This window comes from Pongo pygmaeus, chromosome 5 (assembly GCF_028885625.2).
Source record: "Pongo pygmaeus isolate AG05252 chromosome 5, NHGRI_mPonPyg2-v2.0_pri, whole genome shotgun sequence".
NCBI classification, from domain to species: Eukaryota; Metazoa; Chordata; class Mammalia; order Primates; family Hominidae; genus Pongo; species Pongo pygmaeus.
The window spans coordinates 121,840,299-121,865,724 of record NC_072378.2 but is presented as its reverse complement, the minus strand read 5'-3'; the positions used below and the strand labels follow the sequence as shown (position 1 = coordinate 121,865,724).

Here is a 25,426-nt window from a genome sequence, read left to right as displayed (position 1 = left end):
GTGAGATGGGTCTCCTGAATACAGCACACCGATGTGTCTTGACTCTTTATCCAATTTGCCAGTGTGTGTCTTTTAATTGGGGCATTTAGCCCATTTACATTGAAGGTTAATATTGTTATGCGTGAATTTGATCCTGTCATTATGATGTTAGCTGGTTATTTTGCCTGTTAGTTAATGCAATTTCTTCCTAGCATTGATGGTCTTTACAATTTGGCATGTCTTTGCAGTGGCTGGTACCGGTTGTTCCTTTCCATGTTTAGTGCTTCCTTCAGGAGCTCTTGTAAGGCAGGTGACAAAATCTCTCAGCATTTGCTTGTCTGTAAAGGATTTTATTTCTCCTTCACTTATGAAGCTTAGTTTGGCTGGATATGAAATTCTGAGTTGAAAATTTTTTTCTTTAAGAATGTTGAATATTGGCCCCCACTCTCGTGGCTTGTAGAGTTTCTGCTGAGAGATCCGCTGTTAGTCTCATGAGCTTCCCTTTGTGGATAACCCAACGTTTCTCTCTGTCTGCCCTTAAAATTTTTTCCTTTATTTCAACCTTGGTGAATCTGACAATTATGTATCTTGGGGTTGCTCTTCTTGAGGAGTATCTTTGTGGTGTTCTCTGTATTTCCCAAATTTGAATGTTGACCTGCCTTGCTAGGTTGGGGAAGTTCTCCTGGATAATATCCTGAAGAGTGTTTTCCAACTTGGTTCCATTCTCCCTGTCACTTTCAGGTACACCAATCAAACGTAGATTTGTTCTTTTCACATAGTCCCATATTTCTTGGAGGCTTTGTTCATTTCCTTTTACTCTTTTTTTCCCTAAACTTCTCTTCTTGCTTTATTTCATTAATTTGATCTTCAATCACTGATACCTTTTCTTCCACTTAATCAAATCGGCTACTGAAGCTTGTGCATGTGTCACGTAGTTCTCATGCCATGGTTTTCAGCTCCATCTGGTCATTTAATGTCTTCCCTACACTGTTTATTCTAGTTAGCCATTCATCTAATCTTTTTTCATGGTTTCTTGCTTCCTTGTGCTGGGTTCAAGCAAGTCCTCCTTTAGCTCGGAGAAGTTTGTTATTACCGACCTTCTGAAGCCTACTTCTGTCAGCTCTTCAAAGTCATTCTCCATCCAGGTTTGTTCTGTTGCTGGCGAGGAGCTGTGATCTTTTGGAGGAGAAAAGGTGCTCTGGTTTTTAGAATTTTCAGATTTTCTCCTCTGGCTTCTCCCCATCTTTGTGGTTTTATCTACCTTTGGTCTTTGATGTTGGTGACCTACAGATGGGGTTTTGGTGTGGATGTCCTTTTTGTTGATGTTGATGCTATTTCTGTTTGTTAGTTTTCCTTCTAACAGCCAGGTCCCTCCGCTGCAGGTCTGTTGAAGTTTGCTGGAGGTCCACTCCAGACCCCATTTGCCTGGGTATCACTAGTGGAGGCTGCAGAACAGCAAATATTGCTGCCTGATCCTTCCTCTGGAAGCTTTGTCCCAGAGGGGGACCTGCCTGTATGAGGTGTCAGTCAGCCTGTACTGGGAGGTGTCTCCCAGTTAGGCTACCCAGGGGTCAGGGACCTAATTGAGGAGGCAATCTGTCTGTTCTCCAAGTTCAAACACTGTGCTGGGAGAACCACTGCTCTCCTCAGAGCTGTCAGACAGGGACATTTAAGTCTGCAGAAGTTTCTGCTGCCTTTTGTTCAGCTGTGCCCTGCCCCCAGAGGTGGAGACTACAGAGGCAGCTGGCCTTGCTGAGCTGCGGTGGGCCCTGCCAGTTTGAGCTTCCCTGACTGCTTTGTTTACCTACTCAAGCCTCAGCAATGGTAGACGCCCCTCCCCCTGCCAGGCTGCTGCACAGGTCGATCTCAGACTGCTGTGCTAGCAGTGAGCAAGGCTCTGTGGGCGTGGCATCTGCCCAGCCAGGCGTGGCATATAATCTCCTGGTGTGCCATTTGCTAAGACCATTGGAAAAGCGCAGTATTTGGGCGGGAGTGTCTTGTTTTTCCAGGTACCATCTGTCACGGCTTTCCTTGGCTAGGGAAGGGAAATCCCCTGGCCCCTTGCGCTTCCTGGGTGAGGTGATGCCCTGCCCTGCTTCAGCTCGCCCTTCATGGGCTGCACCTACTGTCCAACCAGTCCCAATGAGATGAACCAGGTTCCTCAGTTGGAAATGCAGAAATCACCCATCTTCTGTGTCGATCACACTGGGAGCTGCAGACTGGAGATGTTCCTATTTGGCCATCTTGGAGTGGAATCTTGGCTTCACGTCTTTTTAAGGTGGAAGGGTAGGTTATTGACTTGAGGGTTTTTTTTTTTTTCTTTTTTAACATAGGCATGTTGTAAATTTTCCTCTGTGTACTGCTTTAGCTGTAGCTGTATCCCATAAGTTGTGGCACATTGTGTTGTATTTTTATTCATCAGAAGAAACTTTCTAATTTCCCTTATGATTTATTTATTGACCAACTGTTTAGTAATATGTTGTTTAATTTTTACGTTTTTGTGATTTTTTAAAATTTAATTTTATTATTGCCTTCTAATTTAATACATTGCATTTGGAAAACATAGTTTGTATAATTTTATACTTTCTATATTTACTGAGGCTTGTTTTATAGCCTAGCATATGGTCTATCGTGTAGTGTGTTCAATATGCACTTGAAAAAAATATGTGTTTTGCTATTGTTGGGTAGAATCTTCTATAGATATCTGTTGTATCTAGTTGGTTCATAGTTTTGTTCAAATATTTTATGTTCTTATTGATCTCCTGTCTACCTGTTATTGAAACTGAATTATGGAAGTCTCCAACTATCATTTTAAAATTATTTATTTCTTCCTTCAATTTTATCAGTTTTGCTTCATGCATTTGGGGGGCTCTGTTCTTAGAGGCATATGTGTTTATAATTTTTACATCTTCCTCATGGATTTAATTTTTAATTTTGAAATAACCCTTTTGTTTCTAGTAACATTTTTGTTGTAAAGTTATTTTGTCTGACATTAGTATAGCCACTCCAGTTCTCTTATGGTTGCTGTTTTCATGGTGTATCTTTTTCCACTCTTTTACTTTCAGCTTATTTGTATCTTTGAATCTAAAGTATGTAACCTGTAGATAGCACAAATTTGGATTTTTTTTTTCACCCAATCTCTAATCTCTGTCTTTTGAATGGGTTGTTTAATTCACTTACAGCTATTATTATTATTGACATGTTTTGATTTACACCTACCATTTTGCTTTTTGTTTTCTATATGTCTCATGTCTTTCTGGTTCTTCTGTTTTTTTTACTGCCTTTTTTTACATTAAATGGATATTTTCTCCATAATATTTGTATTTCTCTGAGAATTTTTAATAACATATTAATAAATTATTTTCTTTTTGTTGTATCTAGGGCTTTCAACATACATGATAACCTATAACCTACTTCAGATGTATATAAGTTAATTATAGTGAAATAAAGTTTACTCTTACATAGCTCCATTTATGACCCCTTTTACTGTATTATTGTTATACCTGTTATATCTATATATGTTATAAACACAACAATACATTGTTAAAATATTTCTTTAAGTAATCTTCCGTCTTAAAGAAGCTGAGAGAATAAAGGAGAACAAGTATATAATTATTAACATAAAATGTTTGTTAAATTAACTTTTTTATTTACTAATTTTGATTCTCTTCATTTCTTTCTGTGAATTTGAATTACCATTTGGTGCCATTTCCCTACTCCAATAGAACTTTGCTTCCACTTGCATCCTGTGCGCTCTTATTGTCAAAGGTTATTTCACAATAGAAAATTACATTTCTATGAGTCCAAATGTATAATTATATATTGTTTCATCAAATTTTGTAGTTTAAGAGAAGAAATATGCAATTATATGCTATTTTATAATTACCTACATAATTGCCTTCACTGGCACTCTTTTTTGTGTGTGCGGATTAAAAATAATGTCTGTTGTAACTTGCTTTCCGGCAGAAGAGCTCCCTTTAGTAAGTCAGGTCTGTTAGCAACAAATTCTCACAGCTTTTTATTTTCTGGGAATGTCTTTGTTTCACTTTTATTTTTGAAAACTAGTTTTCATATATATATGATTCTTTATTGACAGTATTTCACTTACAGCATTTCCAAATGTTATCCACTGCCTTTTTGTTCTGCATTATTTCTGAAGAGAAATCAACTGTTACCTATTGTGGTTTTCTTGTACTTGATGAGGTTTTTTGTTTATTTGTTTGTTTGTATTGTTTCCCTTTGTATTTTTCTCTTTGTCCTTGGTTTTCAACATATTATGTATGACTTTGTATGGATATGAGTATCTTTGCATTTATTCTGTGTGAAGTTCTTGAATGTGTAGATTAATGTTTTTCATCAAATTTAAGTCTGCAGCCATTATTTCTTTAAAATTTTTCTGTCCCTTTCTCTCTCTTTTCTTCACCTGGTACTCCTATTTTGCCTTCGTCAGTGTGCTTAATGGTATCAAATATTTCTTTGACGATCTGTTCATTTTTCTTCATTCCTTTTACTCTGTTTTTCAAATTGCATAATCTCTAATACTAGAATTAGACATTAATTCGTTCTTGTAATTCTTTCTTCTGCCAGCTCAAATGTATTGTTGAGCACCCCTTGTACATTTTTTTTTTTGAGACAGAGTCTGGCTCTGTCACAGAGGCTGGAGTGCAGTGGCGTGATCTTGGGTCACTGCAACCTCCACCTCTCTAGTTCAAGGAATTCCCCTGCCTCAGTCTCTCGAGTAGCTGGGGTTACAGGTGCACACCACCATGCCTGGCTCATTTTTTTGTATTTTTAGTAGAGACAGGGTTTCACCATGTTGGCCAGACTGGTATCAAATTACTGATGACAGGCAATCTGCCCGCCTTGGCCTCCCAAGTGCTGGGATTACAGGCGTGAGTCACCGTGCATGTTTTATTTGGTTGTTCCACTTTTTAACTCCAGAATTTCCATTTGCCTTTTTAAAATATACAATTTTTATCTTTTTACTTATATTCTATTTTGTAACATTGTCATCACATCTTTCTTTAATAACTTATGCGTGGTCTTCTCTTGTTCTTTGCATATGTTTATAATGGCTATTTTCAGGTCTTTGCCTGTTAAGTCCCACCTCTGGACCCCTTCAAAAGCAGTACTAGCTGCCTGCTTTTTTTCTGGTGTATGGGTTACCCTTATATATATATATATATATATATGTATGTATTTTGCATGTGTCATGATTTTTGGCTGAAAATTTTAAGTGATATATGGCAACAGCTTCTGAATCCTGATTCCCACCACACACACACACACACACACTACTGCCACCATTGGTTGATTTTTCTGCTGTTTGCTTAGTGCTTTATTTATTTGTTCAATGAGTTGGTTGAACTGGTCCTGTGAACATCTATATTCCCTCCAGGCCTCTGATGTCCCTATCAGATATTCTTTCTATCTTCTAGCCTGGCTGCCTAGAGGTTGCCTCTGGGACAGTGTAAGCCACTTATTATTAAAAGTCGTACTTAGGTTCCTTTCGCCAGTTAGATTTTTACACTTTACCATCGCATGTGTGTGTGGCTTGGAGGCCACTATCATAATTCAAGTTTATGCCTCTGCCCCATGTTCAACCAGGGATTAATAGCTTTAATTTTACCCCTCTGATAATTCCTGAGAAGACACAGTTTGGGGCATGCAAATAGTCTACACTGCAAAGAATGAGTTATTTTATTGTTAAAACTGTCTTCCTAGGAGTTGCCCCCAGGTAAGTGTAGCTTATAATTCAATCAGTGGTTGATCAGGTTGGTCCTTAAGCCCCTACTGCCAATGAAGCTCTGCTCTTTGTGGATTGATCTGTATGCTGCTTGAGAAACATTTCCAAGTCTGTTTCACCCCCTGCTCTATTGCTTATAAATGGGTGATGTCTAGAGTATTCACATAGCACTTCTTACCCACAGGATTTACTGTAAGCTCAGGAGAGCTGTTCTTGAGTGTCTCTTTTTCTGGTTTTTTCTGTTAAACTTCTGGTTTCTCTGTCATTTTGCATTTTCTACTTGCATTATGGAGCTAAGAGAGTCCTTTTAATTACTTTACAGCAAAATCTCCATTAATTTAGACAACATCTTTTAAAACATGAAATGTTCCACACTTTTTTCCACTTAAAAGTCATTCTCCTCAGGTAGAGCTACAGAGCTCTTTGTCCTTAAGACATATCTCTCCTTCTGAATAGAATCTCTGTGCCACTGCATAAAAGCTGGAGGCAGAGACAGTGGCCTCCCTCTACAGAGTGATATTTCTGGTGCATGACTGAGTGTGATGCACTCACTGGGGACATGATATAATGGTCCCTTGTCTTCTTGACTTGCCTCTCCCAGAGTGAATTCTTCACCTTATAAGTGAGCTGGGGCAGGAGCTATTGGAGCATTGTTGTGTGATTGGCATGGCATGATTGAGTACAGCTTCTATACTATGAACGAGGCTTGTGTAGGGGAATAGAGACCTGGTCCTGTCAGCCACGCTTGCCTAGAATAAAGCTTCTGCATTACAAGGCTGAGGAAGATGAAAAACGTGAACAGCCTACTCTTCACAAGGCCAAAAGATGATGGGGCTCCCTTTCCCCACAGGTGCCAGAATTAGGGTTCCCGGGAGGCAGTTTTCATAAGATGGAGAGGGTGAAAAAAAGAGGAATGGAGTATGTTGTGGTTCAAATGTCACAAACTCTACAATCCTTACCAAGATTTAGTAGATTTTTTGAATGAATATTTCTCCATTTTCTATATGCCCATAGGACAATATCCAAATACTTAATGTGATCGTTTCTGTAATTTTCCAAAGTTCAATTATTGTTTGCTGGGGAGAGAGTATGTTTTGCCATTCACTCCTCCATTTCAGACTGGGCTTACAAAATACTTTTGATGTTGAAAGTTGAGAACATAAATATTCTAGTAAAAATGTTTTAAAAGAACATTGGTAAATCTGTTTGGAAAAAAATGATTTATTACAAGTCATAAACCAGAGTTTTCTCTGGCTGATGAGTAGAGTTATGCTTTGTTTTAGAACAAGACGTACAATGCCTCTAAAGTGTGCTTTTGGTCACTGAAAGTCAGACGGAAGGGGGACTGGGCAGACTTCACTCTTTCTAACATTACTCCTATGTTCAGCACAGTGATACTAAAGGCAAGGGAGCAATGTAACATCCATTTTGTCCTTTAGGAACGGTCTCATCTAGACTTGATAAAGCTAAACACAGACTATCAAATGACAGGGACCAACATGTGTGAAACTGCTTAAGTATCCTGAATGAGTTCTGTCCATACTCTGAAATTTCATTCCAATAACTGGTAACCTTATGGCATCTGATGATCTTGAAAATTTCCTGCTATTTCAGTAATACCAGGAATCAAGCTTTTTTTTTTTTTTTTTTTTTTTTTTGAGAGAGAGAGACGGTGGGGAGGGCCTCATTTTATCACCCAAGTTGAGTGCAGTGGCATGATCACAGCTCACTACAGCCTCAATCTCCTAGGCTCAAGCTATCTCCACTTCAGTGTCCTGAGTAGCTGGGACTACAGGAGCATACCAAAACACCTAGCTAGTTTTTTATTTTTTATAGAGACAGGATCTTGATATGTTGGCTAGGCTAGTCTTGAACTGCTGGATGCAAGCAATCCTCCTGCCTTGGCCTCCTAAATGCTGGGATCACAGGCATGAACCATCACACCTGGTCAGGAACCAAACTATTGAGGTGATGATCTCTAGCTATGGCCTGGTTGCAAAGAACAATCAGTGTCATATACATTCAGTGGTTCAGAGGTAGGTAGAATTTTTATGGGATGCTAAGAGGATGCCATAAATTATGGCAAACTTCAGACCCACTTACCTCCCTGAAACCTGTCTCATTCCTTCATAACAAGTCAGGCTTAACAAGACATTATCTCATAGATTCACAGGACAGAAAAACTAAAAATTAGTTGAAATGATGTGGTAGACAGACAAATGGCCCCTCAAAAATGTCCATGTCCCACTCCCCAGAAACTATAAATATATTATGTTATATAGCGAGGAGAAATTAAATCTGCACGTGGATTTAATGTGCTAATCACCTGGCCTTAAAATAATGAGATTATCTGGATTATCCAGATGTCCCCAATGTAATCAAAATGGTCCTTAAAAGGAGAAAAATGAGGCAGAAGAGTTTCAAATTGATGTGACATAAAATAGACTTGACAAAGGATACAAAATTTCAGTTAAACAGGAGGAGTTCAAGATATCTACTGTACATCATGATGATTATACTTAATAACAAAATTGTATACTTGAAAATTGCTAAGAGTAGATTTTAAGTGTTCCCACCACAAAAGAAATGATATGTGAGGTAATACATGTGATTAGACATTCCACAATATATACATATTTCAGAACATCATGTTGTATACTATAAATATATACAATTTTTACTTGTCAATTTAAAAACAAAATACACTTTTTTAAAAAAAGGAAAAGACTTGACAATTACTCACTTTGAAGATAGAGGGAAGCCATAATCCAAGGAATGAAGTAGGTTTTAGAAGCTGGAAAAGACAAGAAAAGCAATTCCTGGTCAGAGCCTCCAAAAAGAATGTGGCCTTGCTGACACCTCGATTTTAGCCCATGAGACTCATGTTGGACTTCTGACCTTCAGAACTGTAAGATAATAAATTTATGTTGTTTTAGCCACTAAGCTTGCAGTAATGTGTTATAACAGCAATAGAAAACAAAAATAAGGTCACCAAATTCTAAACTCTCATTTTACAAATGCGGATACAGAGGAGGGAAGAGACTGGCTAAAAATCCCACAGGTAGTGGGATTTGTCCAAGCACAAATAAGTTTATACACTCCATACACTATAATTATCTGTATTTTTTTCATTTCTTCCCAGAGCAGTGAAAACTTCTTCAAGGGCTGGCGCATGTCCTTGGAACTATTTAGTAACCACTGTTGTAATTTGTCTAATTATATCCAATATCCTAGATATATATTTATTCATCCATTCAAATGTGGATTAAGCAGTTTGCTAAAACATTTTATGTTTTCTCCATTCTCTGAGTTATGATATATCTAGGTAATAGAACTTGAAACACTTCAAGGCCAATCATTTCTATAAATAAATTTCTCACCCATATTGTATTTTAATTTCCCTTTTTCAATGTCTACTTTACCTTTAATCCAAGAGCCTTTTTCATTGACGGTGAAGATATAAGCAAAATAGTGCCATATGGCCACATCTGTATATATCACATACATGTCTGTAAAATACACAGGCCCTAGTTCACTTTAATTTACTAAATTATTATAGATGAGGGGGACCTGTTTAACTACTAAACAAAGGTACTACTTTGGATTAAAAGTTGAAACCTACAGTTTCTACACTTGAGTACTTACAGGCTGCACTGGCACAATATAACACTTAAAACTTAAGAGATTTCGTATTACGCAGCTCATTTTGAGAATGTGGAGGATCCTTCATCACCAGGACTCAGATTCTGTATGTTAATACTCAGATATTGCTGAGTAACTGCCCCACCTTCTGATGGACAGGCTCTCTCCCATTTTTCTCAGTCCCTGACATTCCTGAGGATGCTCTGGGCAGTGAGGCTGTGTCAGTTGCCTCCCACATGCAATGTGTCTATGGCACTACCAGAAATCGAGAATGGTAATATTGACTGACTCTTCTTAAAGCTGGCCTCCTTTCACTCACTTATGTTACTGGTCTAGAGGGTAAACAGACAAGCCAAGAGAAGATTGTAATATTAGGACAATGTGTGCAGTAATATAGATCAGCAGCATACTATATAAAAGAAGTTTACCAATCTCAAAGCTGCCACATCTTTTACCTTAGTTCAGTGTAACTGTGTTTAAGAGTCCAAGAGATGCTGTGAATTCTATTAAATAAGTTGCCGGGTAAGCTGGCTTCTGGCCATGGCTGCAATGCCAGCTAAACTGTGGTCTTTTCCTGGCACAATCTCAATGAAACAAGGGTGTGCTTTGTCCCACCCAGGGACTGAATATTTTAACGGTCATGGATTTGCTTCGCACAGGTGCCAGTTTCAGCCTTGCTGGTGTAGGTCATATTCTGGCGGGAGGCTCTGGATGAAAGTTTTCAAGGCTGAAAATATAGCCTAGAAAAACATGAAAACAATGTGCTCTTGTAGATTTGGATTTCTTCTTCTGGAAAGAATTCTAACATTTCTACCACATTCCCAGCAGGAAAGACTTCTTTTTTTCCTCTTTTTTTCTGCTTACTAACATGGAATGTCAAGCATTCTGGGAAACTGCCAATTTCAGAATCATGATAATTTGTAGTTTTCTTGGTTGGTAAGGTGGGATTGACTAGGATGGCAAAACAGAGAATAATTCCCTTTGGAATTTGCATTTTTCTCATATGCTTTAAGGAAACACAGGTGCAAAGCCTTTGCAGCCAGAAAAAAAAAAAAAAAAAAAAAAAAAAAACTTTTATGTATGCCTGAAGCCAAGACCACCTTCTTTGAAGTAAGGTATATTATCTGTGGTATGAACTAATTTACATGTGGGTAGAACAAAACTGAGAGCCTTGTATTTTTTGTGAGTCATAGCTAACAGTCAAAAGTTCTCTCTCAGTCACAACCCTTCCCTAAGGTCTCTGCAGATGACTGAAATGTTAGCTACTTAGAGTATGTCTATTAAACACATGCTGATCAACTAAACAGAGGAGGGGTCTCTCTCCTTTCTGCAGCCCCTTGTTTGCTAAGTTTAGATCTTTTATCCAACTGCAATTAACAATTGAATAAGACAAAACAGACATGTGCAAAGATTGTGTGAACAGTCCTAGACTTTCTCCCTAAATGTCAGTTTCAGCACGGTGTCCTCTCTGTTTCCCTTCAGGTTCTAGCCCTTAGAATAGTCACACACCAATTCTGATTAACTCATCTAGATGTAAGAATGACCAAGAGTACCCTAGCCTAGAGTCAGAGGTTATGTTATACTCTTTCATGGGTATCCTCACTTGACATATAGTGTAGATTTTCAAGGAAATTGTCTTATTTTCATCACAATGTTTGTTGCACTGTTTTCTTTCTTTCTTTTTTTTTTTTTTTTTTTGAAGCAGAGTTTTGCTCTTGTCGTCCAGGCTGGAGTACAATGGCACCATCTCGGCTCACAGCAATCTCCACCTCCTGGGTTCAAGCGATTCTCCTGCCTCAGCCTCCCCAGTAGCTGGGATTACAGGCATTCTCCACCACGCCCGGCTAATTCTGTATTTTTAGTAGAGGTGGGGTTTTCTCCACATTGGCCAGGCTGGTCTCGAACTCCCAACCTCAGGGGATCTGCCTGCCTTGGCCTCCCAAAGTGCTGGGATTACAGGCGTGAGCCACCGTACCCGGCACAATGTTTGTTGCACTTACTGTTTTCTTAGGACACCTAGACCTTCCTACCAGCATAATCTCCAACCTCTGTGCCTCACACCTAACCTCTAATCATTGTCCTCAAGTCAGAAGAAACTTATACTTCATGGTCTTCAATTTCTGGTGTCTGCTTTCTTGGTTTTCTCTTTGGTGAAAAACTCAAAATAGATCGTAAATTTGTAAAGTCTTCTTCCAAGTTTTAATATTTAGCAATTCTTCATCCCTTTCCCATTAACCAACACACTTTAATTAGTAAGTTTAGTAAAATTATGAATTCATTTGCAGAAATTTTTTCAGCCTCACACTAGACAGCGCCTTACATAAAGGAGAATTACATAAAATGACACAAAAGGATTAATTTCTTCTTACTAATCTTTTCTTTTCTTTCTTGAGACAGAATCTCACCCTATAGCCTAGGCTTACCTACAGTAGTATGATCTCAGCTCACTGCAGTCTCCACCTCTGGGACTTAAGCAATCCTCCCAGTGATCCTCCCACCTTAGCCTCCCCAGTAGTTGGGACTACAGGCATATGACTATGCACAGTTAGTTTTTGTATTTTTTTTTTAGAAATGCAATTTTGCCATGTTGCGCAGGCTGGACTTGAACTTCTAGGCTCAAGTAATCTGCCTGCCTCAGCCTCCCAAAGTGCTAGGATTACAGATGTGAGCCACAGCTCCTGACCTCTTCTTACTAATTTTCTGAATGATGGTATTATGATACTTTGTCACGTACCTTCAAACCCAGTTGACCGTTAATAATTTCAGACTATACAAGATCTTTAGGTGTGACTGCTGAACCAAGTACCTAGAGAGACAAAAGAAATAATTGTGGTAATGGGGCTGAATTTTTAACTAAAACATTGGTTATCACAAGCTTATGAGATAACAAAATGATATATATTATTTTTATGGAAACTACATTAATAGTTTTGGAATATTCTACCCGAGAGAAGATACTTGCAGACATAGCAAACAAAACTGTAATTATCATTCTTGCACAATGGGTATTATAATAATTTATAGATATACATTGGTAGGATATAAGGATATAAAGATAAGGAAGAAAAATTCCTGCCATGAAAAAGCAATTGGAAGGGGATGCAGGATGTCAAGATGTACAGAAATAAAATATGTCTTGCACTTTTTTTATGCAAAGGATTGTCCCAGTTACATGACCCCTACCATAAAGCTCAATAGAAAGTCTATGTCAAACAAAATTAGAAAGTATAGAATTTAGTATTCTTTGTGATTTTGAAAAACTGGTGCAAACAGTTATAGACATGAAACAAACAATTGTTCTTTAATTGAGGAAACACGTAACTAAAGGAAGCAATTTGTTCTAACCCTCTTACCTACCCATCACCACCAACACGCACACACACACACACACATCATCGCCAACTGGGATCATTTCCAACTATGTGTGGAATGGATATTTGGAGTTCTTTGCCTCAAAACATTATGCAATCTCAGAGTTTAGGTCTTAAAAATACCAAAAGTTGTTTTCTCTCTTTTTTTTTCCTCCTATGCTTGCATTTGACTCTTTGCAGCTTATCTTAAGAATTCTAAGACCTTGGTAAGATTTCGAATAAAGAATGATGGTTGCCTAGGAAATGTCCATGAGCTACATAGGTATCTCATTTCAGCTAATTTGATAACACAATAAACAGCAAGCAATGCAGATGTATGATTTGTTGTATTTTCATTCTCTTGCCTTTGGGATAATGGCAATCAGTTTACGTATGTACATAGAGCAGCTTTTTTCTTTTTCCCTTTTTTCCTTTTAACAAAGGCAGTGAAATACTAAAGTAATTCTGAAAATGTACAGTCCAAGTGATTTTTGAAGTTCTCTAGATACATAACCAAGTTTTGAACATTATCTGGCATAAAGGATAACACTATATTACATGTGTGCGCATTGTAAGGCAAGTGTAGTGACAGAACTATTTACTTTGCCTTTGATAGATCATTGCAACAATCAGAATGAAATGCTTGGAAAATGTAGTCACTTTTCTCTGTGGGGTCATCCATGCTCAAGTTATTAACCTTCAATGGCAGAGTGGCAAATGTAACTCTCTCATGCTACATAAGATAATATCTGCTTGTTTGCTTCTTGCACATTCTAATCTAAATTTGAAATCATCCTTCCTGGACTACATTTCCACAGCTCCTAGTATACAGAAAGGCATAAACTCCAAGTCCAAAGGCCCTTTGTGATGATGATAATGTCTCTGAAGCTGTGTGTACCTTCTTTACTTCCTAGTCACAGCTCAGATGCCCACAATCATTTACTCTAGCTATTTACACTTAAATGAGGATAGCCTATGGAATGTGAAATATTATTCTTCCCAAAATCTGGACGTTTCCACCTCAATTTCTAAGAGTTGAGTCATTACTTTGACCCTGAGACAGTGATTATTTTTCATCTTCAGAGGATACGCCAGAATCACAAATGTCATTTAGCTGATTCACTCTTGCTTATCTTGTCAAGTTAAGGTTCCTTATCAGCCTTGGATGAACACACCACTCTGGTATCATAACTCTACTCAGATAACCACAAATCCCTTCTAAAAACACCTGATGTAAAAGTCTTCATTCTTTCTGGTACCTGTTTTCCTGTCGGTCAGTCACTGAGAGGTCCAGCGCCATTTTCTATCTATAGTTTGTGGTTTCCATCAATCATTAGAAAATAATTTTAAAATTTGAGTCAAGATTGTTTATGTTTCTGTTCAAGACATTTAAACAACTCTAAGTTACCATATAGGTAAACAAGTAGATATCTTTTCTTAATTTGTTCCTGTCCACAGAGGGTTTAGTTATCAACCATTATATACTGACCCCTTTCACTGTTAGGGAACAGAGAACACCAACAAATATAAAACATTGTCACCATCTTGCTGAAACTCAAGATCTAGTTTGAGCATATACAGATTTTTATAAGGTAAATAAAGCATATATAGATTTTAATACCTATATTACACAAATTAGTCATATATTGACAATAAGATTGTAGGCCAATTCAAATTTAGATTAGAATATGCAAGCAGCAAACAAGCAGATATTATGTTATGTGGCATAAGAGAGTTACATTTGCCACTCTGCCACTGAAGGTTAATAACTTGAGCCAAAAGATTGACATTAAAGTATAGGTCTCAAGAATCAGGAAATAAAAGGAAGGAGAGAAGGAAGAGGCAGCAAGAGCTGGAATGGACCAGTGACATTTCATGGAAGATGCAGAACTCATGGCTGACAGTAAAAAGTGGGTTGGGCTTAGAAGTGTCAAGTGGGAGATGGGGTGTTATAGGCACATACCTTAAATATAACAACGTAAGTTAAATGAGCCTGTGGAAAAGTAGACTAATATTTTCAGTATATTTTTCAGTCAAGCACAGGTAACAATGATAATGGCTGGAAATGTATATGTGTAAGTTAAATGGCATATTAATGACAGACTGCAGCAAAATATTATACTAAGTACCAAGAGAAAAAAGTACACAATGTATTTATGCAGGACTTTTATAATTTGTGTGAGCTTATAGCCAACAGCATAAAAAAATTGGGCAAACCAATAGCATTATCCTGGACAAAAACAAAACAAACAAAACTTTAAAACTATTTTGGATTATATGAGGCATCTGTAGCCATTTTGTGGTCAGAAAACAGAAAATGCAGAGAGAAAGCAAACAGAGATGCACCATCCTTTCGCTGGACACCACTTCAGCCAGTGTGTGTGCTTAGAAGTGAAAAAAGGGAGATGGGGAAGGGAAAGTAATGGGAGAGGTAAGGAGAGAACAGAACTAAAGGACCCTGGGGCCATGGTAACAGGATTGGCAGCAGCACCAGAAAATTTCACACCAAGATCAAGATAGGTTGTTTCTCCTACAGCCTGAAGTTTTTTTTTGTTTTGTTTTGTTTTTTAACATTTTACATTCAATTTTGGTTGATTTTCAATGAGCCCCTATATAATTTTATTCCAGTTTTTTAAATTAAATCTTCTTAGGTACATTTAATCAAAGGAAAATACAGCTATAAATATCCAAGTTTAAAAGTTATTAAGCAATTTGTTCAAAAAAATAATAAATCAAGGGCATAACAAGAAATATATTTCTTAAGGATAAATGAAATTTCCTAAAACTTGCAATAAGCATTTATTTTCACCATATTTTAAGTGAAAGCAAGAAGTGTTTTCAGAAGAAAAATGAGTCCAGCAGAAATGCATTAAATATTTTAATCAATAATCTAAATCTATGGAGAAGTAATACAATCTTCTTAGATAAATTAAAATTTGAACTTGCACACAGATTTTTTTAAAACATAAACAATTTCATTTTTCCCTATACATTTCAAATCTTATAAATGTTCATTGGTCAAATTAAAACCAAACAAAACCAAGAAAGAAAGTGTAAATGTGCTTTGAAATAGTAGCATCAAAGAGTGAAGGAAAAAAAACCTTTCTCTTCCTGTTCGTGCTCCTCCCCCACGCATTTTCATCTGTCATATTGAAATAAATAAGAGAGCAATAGTTTCTCCCACAGTGCTGTTTGTGGTTAAGGAAACAATAAAGGATATTCTTACAAATAGGTGGGCAATATAATGAGAAAAAGAAGTGGCCTGTGGTCATAGTTGCAGCTGTGCAGGCAAGACATAAAGTTTTTAAGGGTGTAAGAAAGCAGCTAGAAATACCCATTAAAGAATAAAGAGGTTTTTGACTGCTATGTACAAGAAGATTATTTGGAACATATTAGCTACCTCTAAGCTTAAAGTTCTGGTTTTAGTCTTTAAAGTTTATGACGGATTTTTTGATTTACCTTTTTCTGGGGAGTTTTTGCTTAGTGTTTTTCTTCTCTGCATCTTTCTTCAATTTTTCTTCAGAAACTATGCATTTTTTATAAACAGCTTGACAGGGAAAGCATGAAAGCATGACATTTGCACAGATATGACCCACACAGAGGGTAGTGTGGGTACCAGTACAGGGAGATAGGACAGTGGCTTTCACAATAACCCCCAAATGACTACAGAATTCAACATTTCAGTCTTGGGTTAAGGAATTTAAGATATGATCATGATAATCAATTAAAATGCACTCAACTTAGAATTTGTGGTCATGGTAGTGGTTGATTGTGTGACATTCTGAAATCAAGAATCAACAGCATCTAGCCGAAGTTTCATAGGGAATAGCATTACAACAAAAATGGTCAATCATTGGCCATATGACTAGAGTCTCAGAAGATAGAATTATTTACTGAGCTGTGATTGTATCTGCTTCATGAATGACTTCTTGATTACTTGAGTCAGGAGATAAAGGAATGCATATTGTTTAAAAAGTATACAACCTAGCAGGGGCCCCCAACTCCCAGGCCACAGATCAACACCTGTCTGTGGCCTGTTAGGAACTGGGCCACACAGCAGTAGGTGAGTGCCAGGTGAGTGAGCATTACCACCTAAGCTCCGCCTCCTGTCAGATCAGAGGCGGCATTAGATTCTCTTAAGAGCACAAAACCTACTGTGAACTGCACATGGGAAGGATCTACGTTACACATTCCTTATCAGAATCTAACTAATGTCTGATGATCTGAGATGGAACAGTTTCATCCTAAAACCATCCTTGCACCCCCTTACTCCCATCCATGGAAAAAATATCTTCCATGAAACCAGTCCCTGGTGACAAAAATGTTGGGGACCACTGCAACCTAGAATAAAATGCCAGTATCTTGACACTGATAGCAGCTGCCAACCGGAGGAATAACTTAACCTCTCTATACTTTGAATTCTTACTTGTAAAAGGAGCCAACAATGGTACTTGTATCACAGGCTTGTTTTAAGGATTAAACAAATGAATACATAATTTTAAATAAGCTTTGTATTTTGTAATAATTTTAGGTATACAGAAAAGTTGCAAAGATAATACAGAAAGTTCTCGTATACCTGTCACCCTGTTTCTCCGAACGTTACCCTCCTACATTACCATGGCACATTTGACAAAACTAAGAAACCAACAGTGATACACTGCAATTAACCAAATTCCAGATTTTATACAGATTTTTCCTGTTTTTCCACTAATACTCTTTTTCCATTTCAGGATTCAATCCAGGATTCCACACTGCACTTATGAAATGCACATTTTTTTTGAAACATTTAGAACTGTGTCTGGCACACAGTAAGCACCTGCAAAATGTCATTTAATCCTTATTAGATGATTTTCAGGCAAGCGAGATGGAATGTTTCTAACAATGTCATATGTTAACAAGAATTTATTCCCAATTACTTACACTGATTCTGTTGCAAAGAAATCAATTAATATAAAATAAGGGGTCATTTATCTTCATAATAAAATCAACTATATGCTAATTGCTCTCAAAAAAGGGAGTTCATCTCTAGGATATCGTCTAAAGGTAAGAAAAACAAATCATGTCTTAGTGGTTTAACTCCATTAACTGACTTCTTCATTCAACAAAAATTTTTTGAGTGCCTGCAATACACCAGGCAGTGTGCCATGGGCTGAGGTACACGGATGAACAAATCAGACTTGGTCCTTTTTTCAAGTGAAATGTAAATATTTTTTCATAATCTTAATTAAGCAATTGATGCAGAATCTGATTCACCCCACCATGAAGCATAAAGCCTTGAATCCCTCACTAAACACAACCTGCCATGTTCACTCAGAAGCGGTGATTGAAGTTAGCTGAAAGGAGATAACCACAGTTCACTTTGGCTACTACTGCTCACATATGCAGGATCCAAGTGAGAGGTGACAGCGTGCTGGCAGTCCTCACACCCCTCGCTCGCTCTTGGCGCCTCCTCTGCCTGGGCTCCCACTTTGGTGGCACTTGAGGAGCGCTTCAGCTCGCCGCTGCACTGTGGGAGGCCCTTTCTGGGCTGGCCAAGGCCGGAGCCAGCTCCCTCAGCTTGAGGAGGGGTGTGGTGGGAGAGGCGCAGGCGGGAACCGGGGCTGCGCGCGGTGCTTGCGCGCCAGCGCGAGTTCCGGGTGGGCGTGGGCTGGGCGGGCCCCGCACTGGGAGCGGCCGGCCGGCCCCACCAGCCCCGGGCAGTGAGGGGCTTAGTACCTGGGCCAGCAGCTGCTGTGCTCAATTTCTCACCTGGCCTTAGCTGTTTTCCCTCGGGGCAGGGCTCGGGACTTGCAGCCCGCCATGCCTGAGTCTCCCCCCAACTCCGTGGGCTCCTGTGCCGCCCTAGCCTCCTCGACGAGCGCCGCCCCCTGCTCCAGGGCGCCCAGTCCCATCGACCACCCAAGGGCTGAGGAATGCGGGCGCAGGGCACGGGACTGGCAGGCAGCTCCACCTGCAGCCCTGGTGCGGGATCCACTGGGTGAAGCCAGCTGGGCTCCTGAGTCTGGTGGGGACTTGGAGAACCTTTATGTCTAGCTAAGGGATTATAAATAGACCAATGGGCACTCTGTATCTAGCTCAAGGTTTGTAAACACACCAATCAGCACCCTGTGTCTAGCTCAGGGTTTGTGAATGCACCAATCCATACTGTGTATCTAGCTACTCTGGTGGAGACTTGGAGAACCTTTGTGTGGACACTCTGTATCTAGCTAATCTGGTGGGGACATGGAGAACCTTTGTGTCTAGCTCAGGGATTATAAACGCACCAATCAGTGCCCTGTCAAAACAGACCACTCAGCTCTACCAATCAGCAGGATGTGGGTAGGGCCAGATAAAAGAATAAAAGCAGGCTGCCCGAGCTAGCAGTGGCAACACGCTTGGGTCCCCTTCCACGCCGTAGAAGCTTTGTTCTTTCACTCTTTGCAATAAATCTTGCTGCTTCTCACTCTTTGGGTCCACACTGCCTTTATAAACTGTAACACTCACCGCGAAGGTCGGCAGCTTCACTCCTGAAGCCAGCGAGCCCACAGACCCACCGAGAGGAAGGAACAAACAACTCCAGACACACCGCCTTAAGAGCTGTTAACACTCACCGCGAAGGTCCGCAGCTTCTCTCCTGAGCCAGTGAGACCACGAACCCACCAGAAGGAAGAAACTCCTAACACATCCGAACATCAGAAGGAACAAACTCCGGACACGCCGCCTTTAAGAGCTGTAACACTCACTGTGAGGGTCCATGGCTTCATTCTTGAAGTCAGTGAGACCAAGAACCCACCAATTCTAGACACACAAGAACTTAGATGAAGATAAGAGTTCAAGGAAAACCTGCGTGTGGCTGCAGACACGTTCATTCCAATCGCTCTGGGGTTTCTTCCTTGCTGATGACTGTTAATAATCTTATGCTAGGCATTGTGCTCATGGCTTCACATATATTAATTCAAGGAAATCTCACAACTACCATATCAAGTAGATAATATTATTCCCCAATTTATAGATGAAAAGATGAGGCAAAGTGATCTGATGCAAGAAAAATAGGAAGACACAAAAAATCCTTTTGTATTTTCACAACTTTATGAGTACCAAGACAGATATTGCCCTGAACATAAATAAGAAAAACAGCTTTTTTTCTGACTTTAAAATGATTATTCTTTAAAAATTTGGTTGCTTTTTATGTGGCTATACAAAGTTCTTAATGTTTCTTTGGCAATGGAATATAGTGGAATTTTACAACTATATAAAAAAGTTACCTTTGCCTAAGAAACAGTATTTACTGTGTGTACCTAGTTACCTGAAAATTCTCTACTGAAAATTCTCTACCATCCAGCACCCTAAATAATTGATGAAATAAGCTACCTCATATTATAGGATTCCCCAAAAAAGGAGAAAGATACAGACATGCACACACACAACCTTCTGTGGCCCAAAACACAGTATCACAGCCCTATCTGCAGGCAACTTGCAATTGACAAATATGATTCAGTAATTTAAAAAATACACTTTCAGTGATGAAAAAGTATTTATAAGTTCCACTGAAGTACTGCTTAACTGTACATAAGAAATTACTTAACCTTCTGCTATTCCAAATATATTTTATGTTCATTTTTTAAGATTAGCCTTTCTCCCCTTGCAACTCCAAAAAGTAACTGCATTTTATCTTTGAAATTAAGCAGAAAAACAAACAAAAAACAAAAACCCAGTGCTGTTGACAAATGTACAGTGAATTCACTTGATTCTTCACAAAGACTGAAATCAATTTTCAGGACCATGAAGAGCTAAAAATTCACCTATTTTCAGAGATTTGTTTGTAGACTATACAGCAACTTCGTTGTCTTTCCTACATTCGAAATCCGAAAACTCCCTGCCCCCATGACCTCCTCTGAATCCACTGCGAAATCCTCCAGGGATGGTTAAAGTACCACATCTGCTACCACCATGCCCTCTGCCACCACAGAAACCAAAGATCCCTCTGCCTCTGCGTCTCCCACAGCCACGATTTGGACAAAGTGGGATTCCAAATGTTTCAGCATTTAATCTTCTTTCTTCAGCCCAGGTTGATATCCGTTCCCTATTGTCATCACAAGAAATATTATCAAAGAAGGATTTAGTTTTTTCCAACTAGCAGTTAGGTCCAAGTGGATCTTCTTCATCAGCATTTCCTTTACTTTTGGGGTATCAGCTCCTGGGTCCTTTATCTTCACCATTTACAGGCTCCTCCTGTTTCTCAAGTTTATCTTCTTTTAAGTTTATTATGAAACTCTCTGTCAATCTCTCCCTTGTTGAATTGTGCATTTGCACTTTCAAAGTCAAAGTCTTTCTCAAATTTCATTGGCCCATCTCGCAGAATACCAAATCTTCCCCTGCTACCCGGCTGAACCCCACGCCCTCAAGTTGGAGCTGAAGGAGTACCTGGAGCTACTTGTCTCTTGCTATCATTTCTGAGTTGCTCATTTTCTGGTCTTGAAACATTGTGTACTTCAGCTCATCAGTGCTCTTGATCTCTATTGCTTTTTGGCTGGTAGATGGCAAAGGCCTAGTTGATACAGGGCTCCTTCTCCCAACAGGTGCTGGAGCAGGTAAATGGGCCGAGACAGTCTTCACTGCTTGTTCAGTGGTTGGGCTTTTTCTCAAAGGGTCTAATTGAGGGCTTGAGTGACCTTGAGATAACTGTGTTTTTAGAGATCTTGCATCCTGTATTAAGGCAGAGTCAACCATACTACTTTGGGGTAAGACACCACTGTTTGATGTTTCTGTTCCAAACGATGTCAAAGAGCTTCCAGCAACAGCAACGGCACCAAACTCCTGCCCAACTAAGGAGCTTAGACTGAACCGACTGTATATGATCATCCTGCCCAAAGGCCCATGAGAACCCCACGCACCGGAATGAAGAAGTTGATGAGCCTAGTGAGGACTGAAGGATAGCTGGGTCTTCAGGCAAAGAACACTGTGGTTTTGGTGGCTCACAGTGAGGTCTTTATTGTCACTCCTGTGGAATACAATGTATTCCAATGGTTCATCTTGAGGTGGTATTGGACGATCTGTCTTCTGTACCAGAAAATTGAATTTTAGCGAGGGCTACGGTGGGGTTCTACGTGTCGATGGTGCAGAGGATGCCCTCGTAGCAGATCTGTGCCTTGGAGATGCGGCTGATCTTGCTGTGGAGGAAAGGGGTGACCTCGCTCATGGTGCCACTGCAGCTCCCGGCGCTCGCAGGGCGGCAGACCCCAGGCGGCTGTCAGGCGATCCACAGTATCCTGACATTTCCTCAGCCGCCTCAGACCTAACATGGCGGCGGTGGCGGCGGCGGTGGCGGCGGCGGCGGCTCCGCTAAATCAGCTTTATTTTCACTTCATTAAAAGAAAAATTGAAAACTCCAAAGAACCATCTTGACTTCTAAAATCTGAAAAACGATATCCCTTAGGACTTAAATCTTGGATTGTTTTCTAAGATGCCTCAAATAACTGCTGAGCAAACTTATGTCTAAATTATTGCTGTCTTCACAATTCAGTAAAACCAATAGTAATTAAAGCATCTATTACTGCGTAGGCCCCTGCGGTGTGCTACATCAAAGACAAACTTGAATAAGCCAGTCCCTCTCTCAGAGACCTTACACTGTAATAGGTGCATTTCATTTTATTTTACGTATGAGTGACTAAAAAAATGTGTTGAATTGAAATAAACACGTCCTCAAATAGCTAAAGTGCAAAGTGGAACAAGGTTGGTACCACTAGAAACATACAAGCGCATGGGAAGATAAAGATAAAAGAAACAGAAGGAATTGTGCCCGGCTAGAAGTTGAAGGAAGGCTTTATGTGTAAGGTAGCATTCGAAAATTAAGCACTGTGTTAACAAGTTGAGGCAGATGATAGGGTAGGAAAGTCCTCATAAAAGGAAAAGCATTGATGAAGGCAAAAAGTTAGGAAATCACAAAGTTAGCTCTAGGAATACCAACCACACCAGTTTGGCTGAGATTCACATTACTGGAGAGGGTCAGAGCATGGTAGGCCCGTATTTGGATGGACTTGTGTGCCAGGATGAGAATATTGTACTTTATACAGCAGAAAATGGCAAACCCGTAAGGATTTTTGCTAGCGAATTGACATAGCTAATACTGTACTTCGGGAAGATTGATTCATAGGTATTACCATGGAATTCATCGTGAGAGAGACAAGAAGTAGGAACATCAATTACATTTCATTATATTATGCAAGGACTGCCTGAAACAAGGGTAAGGAAGAAGAAATAGAAGAGAGAAGATGGATGCATTGATGGGGTAATTGACCTAGGAACTAGAAGAAAATAAGAGACATCTGAGATGCTTAAAGAGACAGTATGACTGAAGAAATGGTTCTGTTACTAACAGAGTCTGGAAAATCGTGTAAAAAAAAGGAGGATGCTTTTGAAGAAGATGTGATGAGTTTGATTTTCAACACATTAGGACAAAGGGCCATGTTTTCTTAGAAGAGAGACTGAGCCTGGGCACATTGCAGTAAAGTGGCAAAGACTGAAAACAAAGACCCAAACCTGAAAGGAAGACTTACATTCAGAAATTAGGAAGAGGATGAGAACAAAAGAGATCAAACAAACAAAAGAAGATGAAGACCAGAGAGGAAGCAGGAGAACCAAGAAAAATGTTGCATTGTGAAAACCAAGATAGCTAGAATTCCAAGAAAGCAAAATTAATCCACAGTATAAGAAGTTTCAGGAGTATGAAAGCCAGTTGCCTTATTTAAAATGTCAACTTGTTTTGTTCCACTATGGTTTGTGGGATACTGGTTCATTTAAACAATTTCCCAGGCAAAATTAAAGAAAAAAAATATTTTGAAAATCAAAAAATAAATTGATTAAAAAACTTTCAGCTGATCTGTAAAACTCTATTAAGCAATGATTTGATAAAGGTACACATCACATACATATTTGAAAGCTTCTGCTTATTGATAAAATATTTTGTTGGAAAAAATCATCTATTGTCTTAGAGATTTGGAGAAAATATGTTTGCAGTTATTCCATTACAAGGCCTAATTGCAATTTGTCTTCATCCTGGGGGCTGGAAAGAATAATTTTTGAATTAGAACTTATTTCTATTTCAGTATGGTTATTTGGTGGGCTTCTAGTTCTCTCATTTTAAACTTTTAAAATGCAAGGGTTTGCCACATTAATCCTTCCTGCTACCAGAAACTTAATAGTCAAAAGAAAATTGAAATTACTCGGAGGGATGAAGTTTCTTCAGACATTAAGTAATTAGCATGTCTTTGAAAGACTCACAATCTAAGCACAAACAATATAGGTTTTAAAAAATGAATTAACTAGACAGAAAGATAAGACTGAGAGCTACCAATTTAAAACTTTCTATACTGTGATACAATTCCAAATGCCAGTCCATTCCAAAGTAGAATACCTAAGTAGTCACTTATCTAGCAATTTACTTTTTGTTATACAAATAGAGATGGCAAACAGACACAGGTGGGAATTTCTTCATCTTCAATGTTGGTCCCACTCCCACCCCACCCAACCCCTTGAACTGTTGATAAGACCAGGAGTAAGAGAATAAAAAAAGACATGTTTCTATATCTTGAGTTGAAACTAGGAATGCATTTTTTTAAAAGCAGTTGCAGATTAAAAAAAAAAAAAAAAAGCATTGGACCCTTATCACAAGATGGTGCTGAAAGCAAAGAAGGAAGTTCCTTCGGCTTTAGTTCTTCCTAAAGCCGAAGCCAAAGTGAAGGCTTTAAAGGCCAAGAAGGCAGTGTTGAAAGGTGTCCATAGCCACAAAAAAAGAAAAAAGAAAAAAAAAGAAGATCCGCATGTCACCCACCTTCTGGCAGCCCAAGATACTGTGACTCCGGAGGCAGCCCAAATATCCTTGGAAGAGCGCCCCCAGGTGAAACAAGCTTGACCACTATGCTATCATCAAGTTTCTGCTGACCGCTGAGTCGGCCATGAAGAAGATAGAAGACAACAACACACTTGTGTTCATTGTGGATGTTAAAGCCAACAAGCACCGGATCAAACAGGCTATGAAGAAGCTCTGTGACATTGATGTGGCCAAGGTCAACACCCTGATTTGAGGAAGGCATATGTTCAGCTGGCTCCTGATATCAATGCTTTGGATGTTGCCAACAAAATTGGGATAATCTAAAATGAGTCTAGCTTGCTAGTTCTAAGTATATATATATATATATATTTTTTTTTTCACCATAAAAAAAGCATTATAAATATTCCTTTTCATGGGCACTTGGATTTAAAAAGATTTTCTGTACTAAGTAATATTGAGAGTCAAATGGGCTATAAAATTTTATCTATTAAAAATATATCTTGAATTCAAAATGAAAGAACTGCAAGGAACTTTCTAAAAGATAGTATAGTCATCCTTTAATATCTTCGGGGAATTGGTTCCAGGACACCCCTGCTAATATCAAAATCCACGGACGCTCAAGTCCCTGATATAAAATGTTGTACTTTATGCATATAACCTACACATTCCTTCTATATACTTTAAATCATCTCTAGATTACTTATGATGCCTAACACAATATAAATGCTATATAAATAGTTGTCATACTGTATTGTTTAGAAAATAATGACATGAAAGTCTATGTGACCATCCATTTTTTTTCCCAAATGTTTTCAGCCTACAGTTGTTTGAATGCATGGGTGCAGAACCCACAGATATGGACAGCAGACTGTATGTTCTTGAACTAAAGACTATGAACTA

General features: G+C 38.9%; 2 pseudogenes; one reads left to right on the top strand and one right to left on the bottom strand.

Moving 5' to 3' along the window:
• Nucleotides 1-20,504: 20,504 nt before the first annotated feature.
• On the bottom strand, nt 20,505-21,895 carry LOC129038780 (protein LSM14 homolog A-like; annotated as a pseudogene).
• A 2,472-nt stretch (nt 21,896-24,367) lies between these two features.
• LOC129039389 (large ribosomal subunit protein uL23-like) lies at nt 24,368-24,850 on the top strand (annotated as a pseudogene).
• Nucleotides 24,851-25,426: the final 576 nt, after the last annotated feature.